General features: G+C 36.2%; 1 pseudogene; it reads left to right on the plus strand.

Moving 5' to 3' along the window:
• The first annotated feature begins 425 nt into the window (after positions 1-425).
• LOC129510849 (E3 ubiquitin-protein ligase Mdm2-like) lies at positions 426-1,501 on the plus strand (annotated as a pseudogene).
• Positions 1,502-8,311: the final 6,810 nt, after the last annotated feature.

An 8,311-nucleotide genomic window follows, 5' to 3' on the forward strand; every position in this document is an offset into this window, starting at 1 on the left:
GAATATTAGATGCTTGCTGCATATAGGTTCCCAGATGTTCTACTGAGTTGCTGTCTATGTGTGGGGACTCACATTTGAGTTTTTAGCATTCACCTAAGTATTTTTTTTAATATGAAAAAATAAAAATATGTTTTAATAACATGTAGTCGTTTATAAATATCCTTACTTGAGCCCTCTATTTTCCACTCATTGCTGGGCCATGAATTCTGCACCCATTTGGATGATCCTTCAAGCACCCATCCTGCCCTTGTGTTTCCTCGGCTTCTACTTTCCAGTGATTTTTATATAAGATGAAAAACGAATTTGTGTCCAAACCTAGGAAATTTTGAAAATGAAAGGGGAACCTGGTGGGACTACATGGCCTGGGAGCACAGGCATAAATAAATGCCCTGGAGGTGCACTAGGGGACCTCAGAAGCCTCAGTGATGGGGAGAAAGATAGAGCAAGAAGCCCAGCTGGTGGGCAGCCCTCACTCTTCTGATCAAGGTCTTGCTGCTTTCACTGCCAGGGGCTCCTCCTCTGGACCTACTGTCCTCACACACATACAAGCCTGGGATAAAAGAGTATTCTGGTGAATTCAAAAGAAGAAGAGATGACTTCTGACTAGATGAAAATTCAGATGAATTACCTGGTGAATGAAAAAGAAAGCACCAGAAATCTGATAGTATTTCCTTTTCTTTGATGAAAGCTTCACTTTATGTATAATAAGGGAGATATATTGTGAAGAAGCAGTAGCAGGGAATCCAGAGACTCCAGCAAATCCAGACCTTGATGCTGGTGTAAGTGAACATTCGGATGGTGGGATCAAGATTCAGGTTTAGATTACTTTGCTGTAGAATTTGAAGTTGAGTTTGATTCAGAAGATTATAGTCTTAGTGAAGAAGAATAACTCTCAGAGGAAGATGATGAAGTATATCGAGGCAAATCATGCAGGGGAGAGTGATATAGATTCACTTGAAGAAGATTCTGAAACTTTCTCAGCAGACTACTGGAAGTATAATTTATGAAATGAAATGAATCCTCCCCTTCCACCCCACTGCAACAGATGGTGGGCAATTGGTGAGAACTGGCTTCATAAAGAGAAAGAGAAAATATCTGTAAAAGCCAATCTAGAAAAGTCAACACAAGTAGAAGAGGGCTTTGATGTTCTGATTGTAGAAACAAACAAACAAACAAAGCAAACAAACAAACCCACAAAGAACTACAGTAGATGATTCTAAAAAGTCATATGGTGAAGAAAATGATGATCACACAAACCTCCCAGTTCTAAGCACTATTCTCAGACATCAACTTCTAATTGCATCACATAGCAGCCAAGAAGATGTCAAGGAGTTTGAGTGTTAAAAAAACATGAGACAAAGGAGAAAATATGGAACCTAGTTTTGTCCTTAATGCCACTGATTCTCATGTGATTTGCCAAGGTTGACCTAAAAATAATCACATTGTCCATTGCAATATAGGACATCTTATGGCATGTTTTACATGTGCAAAGAAGCTTTAAAAATATGCAAGATGAGTAAGTCCTGGAGATCTGTTGTGCAACATAGTGCATACAGTTAACACAGAATTAGGTACTTAAAATACATTGGAGATTGATGTCGCATCAAGTGTTCTTACACACTCAAACACACACAAAAGAACACAAGGAAATTGAGGTGATAGATATGTTTAGGATCTTGATTGTGGTGATATCATAGGTGTATGCTTATGCCCAAACTTATCAAAATGTATTCAATAATACAATGATGTAATTTTTGTAGTTTATATCTATTATACCTTGATAAAGCTTAAAAGGAGAGAGAAGCAAGCCCTACCCAGTATGAAGACAACTAATTCAAATGACTGTGATATCTCTCTTAGTTGACCTGTCCATTAAAGTAGAAATATACATTTCTAACAGTATATCCCTAAACATTAAGACGAACATGAAAGGTATCCTGTTTTTATATATGTCAAACAAGAATCTTAGTTCATCTCTATTTCTTCTCATCAGTGTAATTTATCTACTGGGGTTGGTGCTGAATATTTACTTCCTTTTAGGAAAAATGCAAGTTCTGTTTATATTTTACATTTGGGTTTTGATGTAATTTGGATTGGATACACTGCTCATCCTTTATTCCTGTTCCTTATATTTTAAATCTTATCCACTTTCTCTAAAATGAGAAGTACTTAATTTTATTTTTACATAAGTAGGGCATTTAAATGTAACTTATTTAGTACTTTTCATGTAAGAAGAAAAAAGTTTGTGTGAAAGATTTAATATTAAAAATTTAAATACCCTTTAATCTTGCAATTCTTAGTTTCTCTCCTCTTTCAGAGCCTCTTAAAATACTTTTTCCAGATAAAAAATAAATTGGTAGTTATATTTGGTGCTGTGTAATTAAAGTGTACTTCTTCTCCAGCCGCTTTGGTTTATAAGGGATTAGTGGTTAAGATGTTGTCACTTAAGAAGTCTTTGGTAGTAGGCATCATTTATCCATTAGACAGAACTTTTTTAAGGCTCCATAGTGGTCCCAGGGGGATATAGATTGGGATATCATACTCTTCCCAGCACCTGATTTCAGGATTTGGCAAAACCAATTGTTTCTCCTAAATTGATACACAAATCTAAGACACTTTGAAGTATATTCTTGGTCTGGCTTACATAGTGTCCAGTAGTTTCCTAGATTTCAGAACACTGTTTATGGAAAGTTCTAGAAACCAATGAATTCAGAAAGATAAATTTAGAAATCTGATAGAAAAAAAATGTTCATTTTTAAACTAGCTAGGAAGGTTATAACTTTTTTTCTAAATTATCCAGAAATTCTGTGTCACATTTCTTCAAGAAAGACAGGGTCAAAACATAGGATTCTAAAATATCTCTCAAACCATTTATATTGATTTCTTGATTCATATTTAAATATGAATCTTATTTCAAGCAAAATACTGTGAATAACTAGTTGGATTTAGGGTCTTGATGCCTTTCTTTTGTGTGTGATAGTTGTGCAGACTTGGGTGAGGGCAATAAAAACAACTGAATTGCAAGTTTAGAATACAGCTGAGGAGTCATTATGCACAACTTTGCGTGCCAGTCACTAACAGTGTATTGTTGTTATAAACTTCAGAAAACACACACACACGCACACACACACACATGCTTACTCATGGATGCATATGTAAGCAAGAAACAAAAGGATTAGTACATCAGCCAAAGAGTGGTCCTCAAATACAGCAAAACTTCGTTAGTTTAGGATTTATAACACATCAACTAGAACTAAGTAGAACTCATCTTTTTTGAGGATAGTCAGTGGCATAAATGAGATTATCCACAATGTGTATCTAGGGTGTATGTCTCTACTGATTATGCTATTTATAAAACATTCATATCTATGTGCAGTTGGAGTCTTCTGCACACCTATGGATCACTAACATAGTCTTCATTTTTCACATTTTTCAGGTTTAGTGTATTTATTAATTTACAAATAATTTATTAAATGTTTGATTATGGAAAAAAAATGAAAGAGGAATCATTAATGGTTATGTAAGGACAACAAGGATAAAATGAGTGACCTCACCTTTGACTCAAACCTTCTGAAATATATACTCACACAGATACATACCTGATCTGTAATTCCTAGAAAAGTTCTGCTTATAAACACCCTAGTTTGGTTTGGGTTTTGTTTTCACATCTGTTTTTCCACCCTCCTAGCTCTCCAATTAGTTTATTCCAACTTGCTTTTTATCTGACCATGATCTCCACACTTATATCCTTTCTACTTTCCATGATCTATTTATACCCTATTTCACTCCGACCCACTACCTTCTCCGTGTAGATTTCAATGATACTTCCCTAACCAAATGCGAGTAGGGACACTGTTCAGAGAAAAGTGGACCTCACAGAGTGCTGTTCCTTTAAGTGTGATTTTCTCTAGCATCAAATGGGCACCAACAGAGTCTGACAACCCTGTTGTCTCAGTAAACTTTGTCTCACCATCACTCTGCTAGCTATTTTAAATCTTCATCTTCCTACTTGGGGCTGATAATTCTCTTATTTCAGAACAAACAAGTGCCATATAAATTAGAAATCTGTTAATGTCAAACCCATAACGGTAAATGTGCCTGTACACTTATTTTTATCTTTTACACATACCACAGCTTAAGAGAGACCTTCCCCCTTTGAAGGATTAATTCATTTGCCAGAGTTCTCAAATCTATAGCCTGCTACCTCCTAAGAGACCTGGCTACATTGATTTTTCCCTCTTTCTGCAGTGACTTCAAAGAAAACAATTAGCTGACATTGGTTGAGAGGATGTGGACCCACATTCACAGGTGAAGAGAAGACAACTTAGAGAAAAGTCCAAAATCATGCTGCTTGAGAACGGAAGGGCTTGAATTAAGACTGACATGTATGATACCACAGAGAGAGGGAATATTTGCTATCGTATATTGACCGCATCCCATAATCATTTAAACATCTTCAGGTCTCTCTCATCCTCATCAAATTCCATGTAGCAATCCTGGAATAACTGTCTATTCTTACTGTCTCTAATTTTCACATCTCCTATTTGTTCATCAACTCACAACAATCTGGCTTTGCCTTCTCTGTGATCATCTATCAACTGTTTGTTGCTAAGATCACTTCTCTTTTCTAAGTCTTCTTCATATTTGATATTTTTAATCACTCAATGTTTTTAAAGATGCTCTTTCCCTGAATTCTAGGACATCATGTGTTGTGGCTTTCTTTCTGCCTCTCAGGATACTTTTTGTTTTACTTTCCTTCATGTACTATTATTTCCTTAAATGGTTCTCTTTGACTGTTAGAGGATTCAGTTCTTAGTCACTTCATCTATTACAAGGATTTGAATGATGCTTCCCAGAAGTTGCAAGGAAGCTCTGTTAGAACCCTGTTCACCACCATCACCTTTACCCTCTCATGTACACCTTTAGCTTTAGAGTTCTTTTCTCTTCACAACCTAAAGGTGTGGTGCAGACTTCATAGTGAACTAGTCATTGGTGATGTGGCTAAGGAAATACTTTGATTGCCATGGTCCTTTGGTTCTTCACCATGTAGCTAGGTTTTCTCACACCCACTCCTGATAGCAGATCCTTTACTCCCAACTGTGTTACTTCCTAATCTCCTTTGTTATTGGTGTGAAGGTCAACACTATTGTCATCTGCAGCCTTTTTCTGCATTTAGTCCCTCCCAGATGTCCAGACAATAGTTCGAATTCTCAATCTGAGTTACCAATCTGTAGGCTACAGAGAAGGAGTGATAGTTCCCAATTTTATAGAAACAATAAGGTGGGACTTGTAAATAATAATATTAGGAGTTTTTTTGGTGGAGACTGAAGCCTGTGGCTCCTCTAACTTGCAGAGCTGGATACTGATCTCTTGTGGACATTCTTGGCTCTTACACATTTTAGATGTGCAAACATCAGTGACTGTGCAACAAAGGCATTCTCACAGGTAAATCAGCAATGAGTGGTGCCAATGCAGAGATACATCAGTTTATTTAGGGATCAGAACTGGTCTGGTACCCCTGCCGCCCCACAGAATATCCCTCTTTCTCTGCTTAATGGCAAGCAGAGAACAGGTATATAGGGTTGTAAGCAAGTGCCAGGATATGCCATTAGCAAAGTGCTGGCAAGTTCTTGGACTGCTCTTGCCTAAAGGAAATTTAATTTTCTTTGAAGACAGGGTCTTGGGTAGGGTGTACTTCTGTTTAATTAGATATCTTTGTCCATTGTTTGCCCACCCATTATCCTTTTATGTCCCATTACACTATTTTAGTCACTACAGAACAGAAATAGGGAGGAGGGAAGAAAGAGAATGCTAAAGCGGAAGATTAAAGCCAGCAGTGAGTGTCAGAGGGAATCTCACACAGACCTCTGTGCATATCTATATCACTGCATAGATCATTGTTTACTTTTCAGTATCCCCATTTAGAGAGGAAGATCTTCAGAATAAAAGGAACATTCTTTTATTACTCTGAATGAACTAGAGTGCCAAACCCAGCACAGTCCATCAATGCTTATAAGTAAACCTTTGCAACAACCAAAGAATTTGTTTTCTCAGAAAATAACAGCAACAATTTTTATCAGAGCCCATTAAAGGTTGAAGTTTTATTGTTACTTCTGGATGAATTTCACATATGAATCTTTTCATGCAATGGTAATACCCTACTAAAATTTTAGACTTTCATTGTTCCATTGTTACCAAAATGTTTGTCAAAGAAACTGGAAAGATAAAATACAAGTCAGGTCTATCATAGTACTTTTGTACCCCACACATAGGGTATAAATTTCTGGACTAGTCTGATAGCACAATGTAACACTTAAACCCTGACACAACAAAAAAAATAAAAAATAAAAAATAAAAATAAACCCTGACACAACAAATTCAACCCCATAGTTAAGAGTCAGCTATAAGATTGGTCATAATAATACCTGATAGAATCTTTCCAGCTTCTCTCCTTTCTACTTACTCTTATATCTATCTTTATACACACACATATACAAGTGCACATATATGTATATACACAAAAACTTATCTACACATGTGTATATATGCACATATAAACTTATAGGTTATATGTACATATATGTTAGAAATACTATTATACACATATATATTATTTGGATTTATATATTAGAAAATAAAATTCACCTTGAGAATGAATTTTAGTTTGGCAATATGCAGTAAGATTGCCTCTAAATACCCACAGTTTTAATCTAAGGAGTCTATATCCAGTAATTTATTCTAAAGTTATTGAGAAATGCATACAAAATTTTAAGTATGTGTTTAGTAGTATTATTTTCAATAGAAAAAAAATGACACACACTTAATAACCATCTACTATTTAACTAAATATACCCATTTTGTCAAATATTACTCAGTTCTTCCTAGAAATCAGATTTCAAAAGAATATTGAATAGTGCAATAAAATATCAATAAAGTAATTTTTTTAAGATTTCATCCATTTATTCATGAGACACACGAGAGAGAGAGAGAGAGAGAGAGAGAGAGAGAGAGGCAGAGACACAGGCAGAGGGAGAAGCAGGCTCCATGCAGGAAGCCTGATGCAGGAGCTGATCCCAGGATGCCAGGATCATGCCCTGGGCTGAAGGCAGTTGCTAACCTGCTGAGCCACCCCATAAAGTAATTTTAAGTGGAAAAAAGGCAGTATATAAAATTATTACACATAGGGGATCCCTGGGTGGCGCAGTGGTTTGGCGCCTGCCTTTGGCCCAGGGCGCGATCCTGGAGACCAGGGATCGAATCCCACGTCGGGCTCCCGGTGCATGGAGCCTGCTTCTCCCTCTGCCTGTGTCTCTGCCTCTCTCTTCTGTGACTATCATAAATAAACTAAAAAAAAAAATTTAAAAAAAAATTATTACACATAATGGTGATGCTTTAGGCATTTTATATATATTTTTTGCCCTGCTTCTAATATTTGTCCATTTTGTCCAATCTTTTTCACTGTTTCTGTCCTAAAAGATGTTTTATTTTTATGGTCAAAAACATAAAGAGGTTGTTAAAAGAAGATTCCCTAATGGTTAAAATCAGAAACAATTAATAGAATGGGATCTAATAGAGTTGAATACAAATGTCTGTGTTTAGATACACATATATGAGAAGACAAAAAAACATTTAATAAATATTCATGATCTTAATGAGTCAAGATCAATTTTAGGCAACAGTTTGCAGTGTCTCCAGACAAGAGAAATGCAGTCTGTGAATAATTTTAATATTTCTATTAGGAAAACTGAAAGTGAGAACCTCTCTTTCTTGGACCCCATAATTGGAATACTGTGCTTGTTTCCAAAGACCACATTTCAAGAGGCTCAACAACGTAAACTAGTGTGACCAGAATTACAAATGGCTTCCATGTGGCATGACAGTCTCCTGCAGAGTAGTAGTGCTAGCAGGGGCATCTGTTTTGGTTCAATATAAAGGCATGTTTCTTAAGATCAAGACTATACAAAAAATGGAATAAGTTTTCCCATGACATCATTATGTTATTTTCACAAGCAATTGGGAGAGCATTTGAGTGGTCCCTTTGACATGAGCCCTGTTCCACAAATAAAGTAGATTAACTCCACCCACTCTCCCTCCAAATGTGCAGAATCCTGAGATGTATATAACAGAACAATCTGGGTGTTTTCAGGATGAAGGCTTTTTTTTTTTTTTTCACTATGAGGATTCCTTCCCCATTAATAAAATGTTGAAAAATGTCACAGAAAAGGGGATGAGTATGAATCACAGAACTACTTTTGTAATGTAGCATGTTTTAAGAATATTCAAGCAGATGTACATAGAAACAGTTTGCCAA

This window comes from Nyctereutes procyonoides, unplaced genomic scaffold (assembly GCF_905146905.1).
Source record: "Nyctereutes procyonoides isolate TBG_1078 unplaced genomic scaffold, NYPRO_anot_genome, whole genome shotgun sequence".
Classification (NCBI taxonomy): Eukaryota; Metazoa; Chordata; class Mammalia; order Carnivora; family Canidae; genus Nyctereutes; species Nyctereutes procyonoides.